This window comes from Elephantulus edwardii, unplaced genomic scaffold (genome assembly GCF_000299155.1).
Source record: "Elephantulus edwardii isolate Elephantulus edwardi_28Jun2011 unplaced genomic scaffold, EleEdw1.0 scaffold00030, whole genome shotgun sequence".
Taxonomy (NCBI): domain Eukaryota; kingdom Metazoa; phylum Chordata; class Mammalia; order Macroscelidea; family Macroscelididae; genus Elephantulus; species Elephantulus edwardii.
This window is the reverse complement of record NW_006399780.1, coordinates 9,115,863-9,132,109: the sequence shown is the minus strand read 5'-3', so window position 1 is coordinate 9,132,109 and position 16,247 is coordinate 9,115,863. Positions and strand designations below refer to the sequence as shown.

General features: G+C 37.5%; 2 pseudogenes; both read left to right on the top strand.

Annotated features, from left to right (window-relative positions):
- Positions 1-824, top strand: part of LOC102871035 — a 23,484-nt pseudogene extending 22,660 nt beyond the window's left edge.
- Positions 825-15,074: 14,250 nt separating this feature from the next.
- Positions 15,075-16,247, top strand: part of LOC102872778 — a 20,603-nt pseudogene continuing 19,430 nt past the window's right edge.

Genomic DNA, 16,247 nt, shown 5'->3' with positions numbered 1-16,247 from the left:
GCCAGGAGCTGATTGTGGAACAGACCACCAACTACTCATATGCAAGTTCAAGCTGAAGCTGAGGAAAATTAAACCGAATCCACAGGAGCCAAAATATGACTTTAATTTCATACCACCTGAATTTCAGAATCATCTCAGGAACAGGTTTGAGGCCTTGAACACTAATGAGTGAAGACCAGATGAGGTTTTTCATACAGTACTTATTTTTAAACTATCTCTTAAATGTATCTTAATTGACTCGTTAACTTATCGCTCACTAAAAATTGTTTCCTAAAAAGTAGAATGTTCTGCATAATGAAAGATCAAATTGTTTACTTTGATTAACTTCTCCAACTACAGGACCCAATGAGGGAAATTCTGAAGATATTGAAGTTCCTGAAAAAAAGAGATATCAGAGGAAATTCTGAATAATATTATCTATCACAATTTCTTGGTAAAATGAAACAAAACCCAATGGCCAACCTTACTACTTTGCCTACCAGCATCATGGACCACTCCATATCCCCATTTATGAGAAAAGGTGAGTCTTACACTCATGATATTAAATTGGATTCTGTGATTCCTGCTTCAATATTCATTTACATCAACAACACATCTGTACAAATTCTGAAAGGCAAACTACCTGTTTTTCCCCATCTCTGTAAAAGTTTTGATAGCACATATTTCTTCTTCCTGAACTCCTCTAGCAATCACTAAGACTTTGATTTGTTTCAGGGATTCCTGGAGACTGGAAGAACCATTTCACTGTTGCCCAGAATGAAGAGTTTGACAAGGACTACCAAAAGATGTCAGGAAGCACCTTGACTTTCCACACAGAGATCTGAGAGCTATTAACTAGTTAAGGCTGGGCTTTCTTGCACTTTTCCCTCCCTACAGTATCTCATCAAAATGTAATCTATTCTTCTCCTTTATAGACTTTTAAAACTAAAGTATGTGATTACCTAGCATGTACTAAAATATATGATATCCATCATTATCATAAACTAAAGGATTACCTAGCATATAGTAAAGTATATGATAGCTAGCTAGCAGATAATATTCACCTGTTGTTGTTGTTGTTGTTGTTGTTGTTGTTGTTGTTGTTGTTGTTGTTATGTACCTTAAGTCAGAACTGTCCCATAGCTGACCCTCCAGTGGGTTTTCAGAAGCAGTTAATTGCATAGAAAGAGATTTCTCATCATTCTGTGGAGCAGCTGGTGACCTCAAACCATGTGCCTTTGGGATTGCAGTGCAGTTCCTTGCCACTAGGCCAGCAAGCTCTATTTTAAGGCAAAATAAGCACATGATTTAACTCTGTCACAAGCTTACAGTAGTCTGGCCTTCAGGGAAACAAAGTTGATAAAATAAGGAAGAATTTCAAGGAAAAAATAAGGGAAGCAAAGAGGATATGTAGTAAGTACCAGGAATAATGTGAAAGGAGAAGCACTTATAAACCGTAATAGTCAGACACCGAGAGATACAAGATGGTCTACAACTCTTTGATATATAAGGTTATGAGACACAAAAGGTAACTGGAAAGAGGGAAGCAAGTGAGTTGTGTCTAAGGGGGATGGTCTCAAGCTGGAATTGTCTTGAGTAAGAACAATAATTAATCAAATATCCGCCTAACAAAATATTTTTAACTCCTGTCTAATAATGCATGTGCTGTACTCTCCATTCTTGCTCTCAAACACTTGTGTTTGTTAGGTGCTATCAAGTCTGCTCCTCCTCATAGCAGCCTTGTGCACAAGAGAATAAAACCCAGAATGAGCCTGAGCCATCCTCACCAATTCTATGTTTAAGCCATTATCACTGTGTCAATCCATCTCCTTGAGAGTTTTTCTTATTCACTGTCCAAGTTTCAGATGCATATGAAACAAATTGAAATAGGTCTTCACTCTCTTGAGGCTTTAACAAATATGGTTTAAAAAATATGATATAAAAGAACCCATGACACTGATTTTCTTTTGACAAGAATATATATTAAGTATCAAAATGAAGGTAGGTCAGTTACAACACTGAAAACCTTGCTGTGCCTGTCATGGACTCCCTGAAAAAAGAATTTCCAACATAAAGGGACAAGGAAACATTTCCAACAAAGATCTCCTTAAGAGATTTTTGGTTTTAATCATAGGCATATATAGTGACACAGACACACAGAAAAGGGGATTTCTTTTAAAAGGTGAGCATATGTTGTTTTTACAAGATGGCATGCCATAGTATCTCTAGAGAGATGTCTTTTTTTTTTATTAACCAGCTGAAATGCCAATCTCATGTTGAGAAGGAGCTGTGGAATTGTTCCAATCTGACAACCAACCAATGTTTAAATTCCTTTCATAGCATTAGGCCAAGAGGTTTTAATATCTCCAATTGTGGAAGAACTTAACTGGCCTAGACAACTCTTGATACTTTAAACGGGGAGGAGGTGGGGGGAAATCTGGAAAAAAGCATTATGCATAATTACATAAAGTAAGCCAGGCATCGAGCTAAGAATTTTATCTTTTTTGTTTTACTGTTTTTGTTATTGATTGTTTTTGTTTTTGTTTTAATTTTATACTGGTTTAATTACAACTTTCATAAAGTTCATACACATTATTTTTTACACAGGAATTTTGCCCTTTCCTTTACCCAGCCCTCCTTCCACCCATCAAATTGTGTGACCTGATGATAAAGCCCCCTCTTACCCCTCTATGAAGCCTTGTAATCATTCTACAATAATGGTCTTATGCAGTATTTTACCTTATATGACTGAGTTAGATCACTCAGCATAATGCTCTCCAGTCCCTCTCATTCTAGGTAATAAGTTACAAAACCATTTCTCCTGTATGCTGCATAATATTCCGTGTAAATGTACCATAATGTCTCACTAATTCTTAAAATCACCAAGGTTTTATTGTCACTCCTATCAGATAAGGACACATTGAAAAGTTAAACATCAGGCAGATAGAGGAGGGAATAATTTCTGTGATCTTCATAAATACTTAGATACTCAAATATATTCTCACATACCATAAAACACAGATAATTTGGTGGCTTTGATTTCTGTTTCAAAAACTAAAAACTTCCTTCAAAACTTCTATCACATATGTAACAGAATGTCTAAAGTTTCTGCTTGCTGTGGATTCTAGTTAAATATTAAGGGGTTTCTTGTTGCTTGATTTGTTTTCTTATTTTATACATATCAGGCTAGGGAGAAAAATAATAATAAAAAATACAAAAACCTCAAGAAGAGGTTTGCCATCAAAATTATCTGTAGAGGTAAAAAGACAGCATCAAAATGCTTACAAATTAGGGTCACCAATTAGTTTCTTATCTGCAGGAATGATGTTGCTACAATATTGATAGTAGAAAACAAGAAACAGGGACAGAGGAGGTAATGGAGGATTGTCAGTAGTAATGCCTCAGGTATAAATAATATATTACCAGTACTCAAAATCTCATGCTTCAGCAGCACACTGAAATTGGAATAATGCTGAGATTATTAACAATAGTACCTTGAATTGGCAGCATTATGATAGATGGTGAAGAGAGTGAGATTGTTAACAGCTTTAGTTTGTTTGGCTCCACAGTCAACACTCTTAGTACCAGCAGACAAGAAATCAAAAGATGAACTGCATTGGGAAAGTTGGCTGTCAAGGACCTCTCCAGAGTACTGAGGAGCAACGACATCAGTCTGGAAACTAAGGTGCACCTGATACAGGACATAGTCTTCGTAATTGCTTGCTATGCATCAGAGAGCTGGACAATGACTAGGGATGACAGAAGGACAATTGATGCCTTTGAGCTATGGTGCTGGAGAGGACTGTTGACTATACCATTGTCTGCCAGGAGAACAAACAGGTTCATCCTGGAGAAGGTGAAACCAGGCTGCTTCTTCGAGGCAAGGATTCTGTGACTCCATCTGACATACTTCAAACATGCTACAAGGAGGGACCAGTCTTGGGAGAGGGATATCATGCTTGGAAGGGTGGAGGGACAGAGAAAGAGAGGAAGACCATCGATGAGATGGATCGATTCAGTGGCTGGGGTAATGAGGGTAGGAGTGTCAGAGGTAGTAAATTTGGCACAGGTTAGAGCAGATTTCAGGGCTGTTGTACATAGAGTCCCTATGAGTCACAAGCAACTTGACAGCATATGTAACAACAACAACATGTCATTAACTACATTATCAATATTTGCTCAGTTATTCAGTGTTCTACATGTCTCTTTGTCTTTCCTAATAGCACATTAGCTAGTGATTGAGATACTTAAAACTGCTGTAGTATCTGAGTGCTACTGAATTACTAGTCATGTGGTAGCTTTTCATAGCCTTAATAGGCAAAATATCCTTACATATCTAATGACGGGAAGTGGGAAGTTTGCACTTAAAAGTAAGCATCCAACTAAAATTCAGTTGTGCTCTAGGATATGCTTCCTCCAGTCTTTTGAAACGTAAATGGCATTTTCCAAGGAAAAAAAAATGATGTTATAAGTGAGTACAAATGGTCTCTAATTAAAAAACAGGATTAATTTCCATTGTAAATTGGTTCTAGCAGTGAGTTCAATAGCTTATTTTTTTCTTAGCTTTCATTATTATTCTCTTTTATTTTCACTGTCATTATAAATCTGATCATGTCTTTGGAGGTTATAAATATTGCATGATACACTTACAGATACAGTTTAATAAATAAATGCAAAATATTAGCTGTTGAAATAAATAAATAAGAAGTAACACCATGAGTGCACTCCCTCAAAGACAGATTTGTTTCTGTAACTTAAGTCATAGCAAATTCAATAGCATATAATAACAAAAACAATGATGAAGTAAAAAAAATAAGGATTTTAGACCAGCTAAATTCATTTGGGCTCTTGGGACTAGTTTTAATTGTCTTTGAAATGAACATTCTCCTAAGTGGTACATCCCTATTCTGTCCTTTCTCTGTATTGAGGTAACTGTGGATTCTATTATACCAAATGATGTGCCATAATGTCATAATGGTTACACATAGTTGACAATGTTTGGTAGAGCTCACTCATTAAAACAGACTTGGAAACAGCAGTGGCATACACTTCCTAAACATGCCTGTGGAAACTCTATGAACTTGGAAAAAGGACCATATTCTTTTGTTTATAGGGTTAGCACTTAAAAACAACATAAAATGCCAAAGCCCTTGCCTCTATTTTGGAGTTAGATGAATTGGCTGTAGTCTGTAAGATAGTACTCTTTTTTTGGTTGAAAATCTGTGTGGATTGTTTGGTTGTTTTTATTTAAGCCTCTTGTTTAGAGTAAAAAAACTCTGGTGGGGGGTCCTTATATTTAAAAGGTGGCCCAGAGGGATTGTATTTTAATCACTTCTTACTGTATTTTGGAGGAACATTCTTCTAAGTCATACAGCACTCTGGCCAATTTAGTGTGATGAGTTAATCTGAGTTTGCTGTGATAATGAATCTTGTGCCATTTGAGTTTCAAATGACATAATGGAACTGCTGTGCCATAGGTGTGCCAAACACCATAAAGGCTACCCATCATGGGCCGTGTTTGATGGAGTTCCCAGATTGATTCGAGTTTGGAAGCAGGAGTGGCAGCCACTTCTTAAACCACAAGCCTCAGGAAACTCTATAAACTTGGAGAAATGATGATAATTATAGAAAGGCTTCAGAACTTTTGTTCATAGAGTTGCTATGAGCCATGCTCAATTCGTCAGTAACAAAGAACGAAAACAATAGTACTCTAGAACATGTTGAAAATACTTTAGTACTCTTATTATTCGGTTTGTTTAAAATATAGAGCCAAGTATTGAGAAACCTCCCTCAATCAGTGATTATGGAAAAGATGGACTATTTATTGAGTCATGATGAGAGCAGCTCAAGTAAGAGACCTTTGATCCATAACTCATATTTATCTCTGGATAAACAGGTGCTACCCTATTTGCTCTAGCAGATAAACATGACTTGATAACTTTTTCACAATTGTAAATAATGAAGAGACAACTTATGAAACTCTACAAGGAAGCAATGGTAGGTAGCTTTTGATATTTCTGGTGAAGAAAGTCTGCCATATACCATTTCTCCTAACTTCCAATTAAGTACTTAGTGAAAGAGAGGTTAACTTTCAAGGAGATCACCTAAGATGGGGAAGGCTCTCTTTTACATAGGGTCTAAATGAGTTGTTGTCAACTCGAGAGCACCTATCAACAACAACATGTTACGTAGAATTAGCATAGAACCATATTGTCAGAATACAAGGTGAGGATAAAGAAGACTTACTGGAAAAAATAAAAACATTCCTGGAGAAAGAACTACTTTAAATTATGAACTGTCACTATTATTGGTAAGTATATGTCTATCTTACTTTCCTACGAAAGAAAAAAGAATATCACATTCTTTTTAACTTGGAAATTGCACATAGCCTAATCCACAAGCACTGGTTTTGTAGATAACAGCTGAATTGATTTATGTTCTCTAACCACATGCCACTTGACTTAACATCCAGCACAGGTGATAAAGATAACAAAGTGACTTTATGGTTTAAAATTAGGAAAGGTGTGCATCAGGATTGGATTGCTCCTTCATATATATTCAATCTGTATGCTGAGTAAATCATTCAAGAAACTGGACTATGTGAACAACAATATGTTATAAGAATTGGAGGTATACTCATCAACAAACTGTATTATGCAGATGATACAACCTTACAGGTTGTTTATGAGTCTTCCTCCAATCCTGATGCTACATTTCTCTTCATAAAGTCCAGCCTCATAGAGCCCAAAATCTTAATGGCATCAACAACACAACAGTGTAAACTACTTAGAAATCAAGGAATGTGTCTTGTTGCCTAAGAAAAGTTAATTTTTATTACCTCTTCTCCTAAAGTCAGTTCAACACAATAATTATAGAAGAGTGTCAAATAAATATTTTAAACGAGAAGGTAGAACTCTTGACTCAAGTGTCATTAAATATATATCTTTTAATTGTCATTTAAAAATATCTTTAAAATATATATATTTAATGGCATTTGAGTCATGAGTTCTAAATCATGGGGCTTGATAACCTAAATGCCTAAACCTATCTCACTAACTTTAAAGCAGTGAGGATTTATAACACAGAATTACATAATACTGAGAACCAAGGGTTAGTCAGTACAACAAAGAGTTTAGGAGACACAACTGCATCCATGACAGTAAGTGGAGGAATATTCTGGGTAAAACCTAGACAGAACTTCCCAAAGCAGTACTTTTACTATACAGATATTTCCTTCTGATTTAGTTTTGAGTGTAGGTAAAGCCAACATAATGCTCTCTGCAAGGATACTAAGGACTCACCTTCTGAGTTGTTGCCTTAAAATCTTTTTACTATCGTGTCAGCTGGATGAGGCCTCTTGCATCTTGAAGAGAGGAAAGTATGGAACACTCACGGTGCTTGTGGCTTTCTTTTTGCCCCAAGTGGGTGTCAGCAGAGCAGGCTTGCCACATGAATTTAAGGTCTTTGGCCCAGAGTTCACCAACATTTGAGTGTGCCAGAATGGTAAAATACGGTAACATTCTTCTAGGTCATATACCCCTGGTGTGTCCATTTGCCATGCAGAGGTAACTTGTGGTTGCTGTGAAGCTGAACACTGTGACACGGATGAATCAAATGCAATAATGGTTGACCATAGTGGACAGTATTTGCTGGAGCTCCCCAATTAAAACAAGCTTGGAAACAGAAGTGGCATCCACTTCCATAATAGCTTGCCTCCAGAAACCCTATGAACCTGGAGAAATAATGAAAGTCATGCAACTGTTGAGAACTTTCATTCATAAGGTCGCCATGAGTCTCTTGTGACTCAACAACACTTAACAACAACAACATTGTAACAGAAGGAGAAATGTCTTTACTTCTGGAAAATCCTCCACACACTAACTCAGAAAAACTCTCATAACATTTACTTTTTCAGTACTACCTCTGAAATATTGAGGACTTATTAGTTCTGTATTTGGAAGAACAGTCATTCTTTTGTTTCAATGAAGATGTGAATTGCTAAAAGAGGAATAGAGACATTAAGGAAGAAAGTTAGTACCTGCCTAGGACAAAGAATTAAACAAGATCAGAAATAGTTAATCAGCTTCTGACCCACATCTGATTGTAACAAGATCAGAAATAGTTAATCAACTTCTGACCCACAGCTGATTGTAAATGAAATCAGAAAGAGGTAATCAACCTACACTTGATAGCTAACACAATCAGAAATGCCCAGTTTACATGTAGCTTTATTTATTTATTACATCAAGTAAATAAAAAAATACTTATGCGCCAGGATCGACCTGTGCCAAGCTAGAGGCTCACCCTCAGGCAGCACCAACCCACTTTTAAATACAAAGGCCCTCCCACCAGATTCTGTTAGCCTACACAAGAAGCTCCCACCCCACCCCCCAGCTTACTGTGAATAACAAAGAGTACTATGAAAGATGCTATTGTTGATGTATTGAATGACCCAGAAAGCATCAAAAGGATTTATAGAATCATTGTACCAGAAAGAATTGATTGACACTAAATAATTTCAGGAAGTACCATATGAACAGGAGCCATTGGTAATGAAGGAGGAAGTAGAAGCTGCATTGAAAGCATTGGCAAAAAATAAGGCCCCAGAATTCAGTAGAATACCAATTGACTTGTTTCACTTAACAGATGAAGTCATGGATGCATTCACCAGTCAATGCCAGGAAATTTGGAGGATGGATGGATGGCCAACAAATTATAAGGAGTCTATTTTTTTTTCCCATTCTCAAGAAAGGTGAAGCAACTTAATGTGGAAATTATCAAGCAATATCATTGATATCATATACAAACAAAATGCTGCTGAAAATTATACCAAAACGTATGGAACAGTGCATAGATAGAAAAACTGCCAGAAGTTCAAGCAGGATTTAGAAGAGGCCATGGAACCAGGTTTGTCATTGCTGATGTCAGATGCATTCTGGCTGAAAGTGTCACTGTCTGTTCGCCGGCAACGAACTTCCTAATGGGGGTAAGCACGATGGAGACACACCACTCTGAGAGCCATTCAGAAAGTAAATCCAGCTCAATTTTATTGGGAGCTGCAGCACACTTATATACGAACAAGTAAACTGGAAGACAAGATAGGGTGGGCTTGCAGCCGTGGGACATGCAGATTGGATAGGAGAACCTCAGCCTCGTGTTGACTACTCCCAGCTCAACAGATGTGGCAGCCATCTTCTCAGGTGGTGAGCTTTTTCAAACTGGTACGGCCAAACAGAGGAGAGGTTTCTCTGTTCCATATTAAAGGCTGTTAGGAAGCTTGCACTTATCTGAAGGTAGGCTATCTGTTCTAGCCAGAGGCCCTCCCTTCCTCCCCAACATCCTCCAACAGTAAAGAACATCAGAAGAATGTCTATCTGTGCTATATTGACTATGTAGTCGATTGATTATGACTATGTGGATCATGACAAGTTGTGGCTGATATTGAGAAGAATGGGAATCCTAGAGCACTTTATTGTGCTCATGCAGAATCTATACCTGGACCAGGAGGCTATAGTGCAAACTAAGCAGGAAAGCACTGCATGATTTGGAATAAGGAAAGTGTCACAGTTGTATTCTCTCTCCATACCTATTTAATCTGTGTGCTGGGCAAATAATTCAAGAAGCTGGGCTCCATGAGCAGGAGTGTGGCATCATGATTGGAGGGAGACTTGTAAAATAAGCTGTATTGTGCAGATGATACAACTTTGCTTGCTGAAAGTGAGGAGGACTTGAAGCACTAGTTGCAGAAGATCAAGGAATGCAGCCTTGAATTTGGATTGCATCTCAATATCAGGAAAACAAAGACTCTTACCACTGCACCCATAGGCAATGTAATGATGGATAGAGAAGAGATTGAAACTCTCAACAGCTTCATCTTGCTTGGATTCATAATTAACACCCTTGGTACTAGTAGTCAGGACATAAGGAGATGTACTGCAATGGGAAAATCTGCAATTAGGGACCTTTCCAAATTATTTAGAAGTGGTGATTCCAGTTTAAAGACTAGGGTGAGTCTGATTCAAGCCATCATAGTTTTTCTGATTACTAGCTGTGCATCTGAGACCTGGACAATGAATAAGGATGACAGAGGAAGAATTGGTGCCTTTAAGCTGTGATGTTGGAGGAGAGCACTGAACATCCCATGGACAGACAAGTGAACAAGCAGATATGTCTTGGAGAGGTACAGCTGGAGTGCTCTTTGGAGGCAAGTATGATAAGGCTTCACCTCACATATTTTGGACACATTGCTAGAAGGTGTTATTCTTTGGAAAAGGTCATGATGTTGGGAAGGGTGGAGAGTTGGTGAAGAAGACCCTCAACCAGGTAGAGTGACATTTCCAAGTTAGTGTTAACTGTGGATTCAAGATGAAATCATTAACAGCTTCTATTCTTAATCCATCTACCTAATGTTACCTATTGGCCCAGTGGAAAAAAAACCCTTGTTTTCTTGATGCTGGGATGTAACCCATATTGAAGTCTGTAGTCTTTGATTTTCAGCAGCAAGTGCTTCAGGTGCTCATTTTTAGCAAGCAAGATTGTATCATCTAAGCATAGTAAGTTGTTGATGAGTCTTCCTCTGGTCCTGATGCTACATAGATTACTTGATTATCATAAAGATTTAATATGTATGGAGAAAGGATACAACCCTTGAGCACACCTTTCCTGATTTTAAACTATACAGTGTTCCCTAGTTCTGTTCAGACAACAGCTTCTTAATCTAGGTGCAGATTTTTTTATGAGCACTCATTTTGTATGAATTAAGTATTCTGCGATTCCCATTTTTCTCAGTGTTTGTTGCTGAGTGGATCAATGGCTGAATATCTTAGAGTACAAACTAATTATGTTAGCCTCAGTAAAATTAACTAAATAAACAGGATCCACAATCAACACTCTTAACATCAGCAGTCAGGAAATAAAACAAAACAAAACAAAACTGTGCTCATGTAGAACCTATACCTGAACCAGGAGGCTGTTGTGCAAATGGAGCAGAAAAGCACTACATTGTTTGGAATTGGAAAGGGAGCATGTCAGGATTGTATTCTTTCTCCATACCTAATCAATGTTTGCTGAGCAAGTTACCCTAAAGGCTGGATTCTATGAGGAGTGTGGCATCAGGACTGGAGGGAGACTCATCAATAACCTGTGTAAAGCAGATGACACAACCTTTCTTGCTAAAAATGAAAAGGACTTGCTTCAGAAGATTAATAAGTGCAGCCTTTGAGATGGATTACATCTCAATGACAGGAAAACAAAGATTCTTACCTCTGACCAATAGGCAGCATCATAATGAATGAAAAGGAGATTGAAATTGTCAAGAGCTTTACCTTCCTTGGACCCACAATTATCATTCTTGGTACCATTCAGTAAATAAGGAGATGCCTTGCACTGAGAAAATTTGCAGTTAGGACTTTTCTAAATTATTGAGAAGTAATAATGCCAGTTTGAGGACTAATTTGCATCAGACTCAGGCCATAGTCTTTCTGATCACTTGCTATATATCTGAGAGCTGAACAATGAGTAAAGATGACAGGACAATAATTAACATCTATGAGTTGTGGTGTTAAAGAGCACTGAACATCCCATAGATGGTCAAGTGAAAGAACAAATATGTCTTGGAGAGGGTGCAGCCGAGTGCTCTTTGGAGACAAGAATGATGATGAGGCTTTACCTCACATTCTTTGGGCATGTTGCTAGGAGATGCTATTCCTTGGAAAGGGAGATGATGCTAGGAAGGGTAGAGGGCTGGTGAAGGAGAGGAAGTCCCTCAACCAGGTGGAATGACACAGTGACTGCTACAATGGGCATTGTGTGTTAGGAAGTGTTAGGATGTGCAGGATAGAAGAGGATTCCCAGTATGTGTAAGACCACTACAGTTAACTTCATAACTCCAAAGAGAAACTGAATGCTAATTAAACAATTACTCATCGCTCTTCTCTCCTATTCCTTGGCCATGACAAACTACTTTTGTCCCTATGCATTTGTCTACTCTGGATATTAAATATAAGTTGTAGTATAAATATTTGTCCCTTGTGGATACCTGCTAGAGCAGCACAAGGTAACTTAACTAGCTTTCCTCTCAAGTTTATGATAGATAGACTAGATAGCATAAAATTGTCCTATAAAACACCTCAAAATAAAACATAAAATACATTATTTCCTTTCAGATGTGTAACTAATAGCAAAAGAAGAGAAGAGTAAAAATAGATCATTCCTAGGCAGAATATTTTATTTGCAAGCTCTACAAAAAGAATGTTGTTGTTATGTGCTGTCAAGTCGCTTGTGACTCATAGCGACACTATGTACAACAGAACAACTAAACCTAACTCTATCCCTTGTCAATCTTATTGTCTCTGACATGCCTATCCCCATTACCCCAGTGACGGAATCAATCTGAGGGTCTTCCTCTCCCTCCACCCTCCCAAGCATGACGTCCCTCCTCCAAGGACTGGTTCCTCCTTGCAACTTGTCCAAAGTATGTCAGAGGAAGCTTCAGAATCCTTGCCTCCAAGGAGCGGAGCAGCCTGGCTTCACCTTCTCTAGGACAAACTTGTTTGTTCTCCTAGCAGTCCATTCAATATTCTTCTCCAGCACCAAAGCTCAAAGGCATCCTTCTATCATCCCTAGTCATTGTCTAGCTCCCTGAAGCATATCAAGTAAAGGCAATGACCATGCCTGTATCAGGCACACCTTAGTCTCCAGATTGACATCATTGCTCTTCAGTATCTTGGACAGGTCTCTGACAACAGACTTTCCCAATGCAATTCATGTTTTAATTTCTTGGCTACTGGTACCAAGAGTGTTGATTGTAAAACCAAGCAAACTGGAGCTGTCAACAATTTCAATCTCTTCACCATCTATCATGTTGCTGCCAATCGGCCCAGTGGTGAGAATCTTTGTTTTCCTGATGTTGAGCTTCAATACATATTTAAGGCTTCAATCTTTGACCTTCTGTAGCAAACACTTCAGGTCCTCTTCAGTTTCAGCAAGCAGGATTGTGTCACCTGCATAATGCAGATTGTTGATGAGTCTACCTCCAATCCTTATGCCACACTTCTCCTCATAGAACCCAGGCTCCTTGATAATCTGTTTTGCATATAGATTGAAAAGATATGGAGATAGGACACACCTTGATGAACACCCTTCCTAATTTTGAACCATGAAGTGTTTCCTTGCTCTGTTCTGAAGACTGCCTCCTGATCCAAGTATAAGTTTCACATAAACACAACTAAGTGTTCTGGGATTCCAATTCTTCTCAAAGTCAGTCACAGTTTGTTGTGATCCACACAGTCAAATGCCTTTACATAGTCAATGAAACACAGATAGAGATTCCTCTGGTACTCTCTGCTTTCAGCCAAGATCCATCTGACATAACCTATAATATCTCTAGTGCCATGGCCTCTTCTAAATCCAGCTTGCACTTCAGGCAGTTCTCTGTTGATGTGCTGTTCCAGTCATTTTTGGATGATATTCAGCAGAATTTTGCTTTCATGTGATATCAATAATATTGTTTGATAATTTCCACACTCTTTTGGATCACCTTTCTTTGGAATGGGAACAAATCTAGATCTCTTCAGTCAGTAGGCCAGGTGGCTGTCCTCCAGATTTCTTGGCACAATTTGGTGAGCACATCCAGGGCGGCATCTGTTTGTTGAAATATGTCAGTCGGTCTACCATCAATTCCTGGGGTCTTGTTTTTTGCCAATTCCTTCAGAGCAGCTTGAACTTCATCCTTCATCACCATAGGCTCTTGCTCATACGTTGTTTCATGAAATTCTTCTGTGTCCATCAATTCCTTTTGGTACAACGACTCTGTATACTCTTTCCATCTTCTTTTAATGCTTCCTGCATCATTTAGTACTCTGCCCAAAGTGTTGCAACTCAAGGTTTCAATTTGTTCTTCAGTTCCTTGAGCTTAAGAAATGCTGAGTGAGCTCAGCCCTTTTGATTTTCTGTCTCCAGCTCCTTGCACATTTCATTGTAATACTTAGAGTTTTTGTTTTCTGTTTTAAAATATTTATTTTATATTGACTTATTGAAAGTAAGATCCAAAGATGGTGCACAAATCAGACTTCGGACTGTATTTCTTAAAAATATATTTCTTGAGACAAAAATCATAGACAATATGCTTTATTTCTGCATATAATCCAGTTTTTATAAAAATACAGTTTTACCAAGTTTTAGTGGAAGGTTTACATGGCAAGTTAGGTTCCGTTAGACAATTTCCACATAAGTTTTTCAGTGGCATTACTTACATTTATCAAGATACATCAACCCAACTGAGAACTCAGAATCAAAGCCAGGTATCTACAGACAACTGATTTTAAATAAGTAGCCAAAGTCCATTCACAAAAGTTAAATAGGTTTTTTTTTTATAAAAGGATACTCTAAGGGGAGCTCTGGTGGCCTAGTGGCAAGAAGCTGCACTGCAATCCCAGATGCGCATCCTTCGAATCCACCAGATGCTCTGCCGGGAAAGGAGGGACAATCTCCTCCTTACCAGTCAGAGCTGATTTGACGGTACACACACACACACACACACACACACACACACACACACACACAGAGAGAGGATACTCTAGTGCAACTACTCTAAGTATTGAAGATAATTGTCTAAAATTTTTAAAAAAAATAAAGGAAAGAAGTATCCAACCTCACTTATCTCATATATTGAGTTCAATCAAGTTTTGAAGAAAGTCCTACTACAATTCCTTGAAAATAAAACTGATACTTCCTCTTGTGAAGATACTTTCTCTTTTTCAGAGTGTGCCAAGATATCATATTATAATAAATCTGGTATTTTGCTCAGTCATACAGGTGTGGTAAGATCAGAAGGTTGAGAGTCCAATGAACAGCATTATAAATTAAATCATTGCTCTGTACATTCACATCAAATAGGTGCTTTCATTTCAACCTGCTGGCTACCAGTAGCTAAAATCTTCTTCTAACAAAGCAAACTTGTACAATATACTGCATTTCTGAAAATCTCTAGTGAGCAAACCTGAAGTGAAAAAAATATTTTATCTTCTTTTTATTTTATTTTAGAACATCATTTCCTAATGGCTTCAGAGAAGATAAACCAAAACCAGCGTCCCGAAATGGATTACAAAGAAGGCATTTTGTTGCCAAAAGATATTTGTAAAAATTGGGATAAAATCTGGAACTTCCAAGCCAGACCTGATGATCTCTACATTGCCACATATCCTAAAGCAGGTATATAAGATTGCCTAGAAACATGGAGTGGATTGTTGTGGAAAGCCAAAGAATGTATTTTATATTTCAGAATGGAAATTTATAAGTTTATTTTAGAGTAAAAATTCACAAAGGGCTTTCATTTTATCATTCATAGGCATTTTGATTTATAACATAAATTAAAATGTATTCATTATTACAATGTCTAATCAAACTTGTTTAATTTCCCTTCACTCACCTTTTCTATTAATTTTCACTCTGCTCTCAATCACTTTTAATTGCTGTTAACCCATTAATATTGGTCTAGCTTTGTATAGACCTTTCTTAAGCTTTTTATATTACTGATCTGCTATCACAATTAAGGAGCTCTGGCTGTTTAGTCAGTAGAAAGTTGAACTACTATTAGAAATTGTGATGACGGCACAGGATAAAACAGTATTTAGAACTGTTGTTCATAGGATTTCTGTGAGTCATACTCAGTGGCGCCTAACAACATAAAAACAAGTCAGTCAGTGTTACAGCTGTTATTTCTTTGAAATATATACCTAGGGAAATGAAGGTATGAATGAAAATATGATCCTTTATTCCATCTGAGTTTCATTGGTGTCTAAATGCTTCAAATCTGTTCTGAAGTTGATCCTGAAATTCAGATGGAATAGATACAAGCTCATTTCTTGGTTATCTTGGACTTATTTTCATTTTCTTCAACTTCAATTTGAACTTACACATGAATAATTAATGGTCTGATCCATAGTTCACTCCTGGCCTAGTTTTGACTGCTGATGTTGTGCTTCTCCAATGATTCTTTCCATAGATGTAGTCAATCTGATTCCTATGCAGCCTTTCAGGTGAGGTCCATATATAAAGTCATCATTTGTGTCTTTTACAAAAGGTATTTGCAAAGAATAAATCATTCAAAATACAAAATTCCACTATCCTATTTCCAGCCTCATTTCTATGACCAAGCCTATATTTTTTCCTACTACTATTCCTTCTTCACTGTTTCCAACTTTAGCATTCTAGTCACCAATTATCATTAATGCATCTTGATTGTATATTTGGTCAGTTTTGAACTGCAA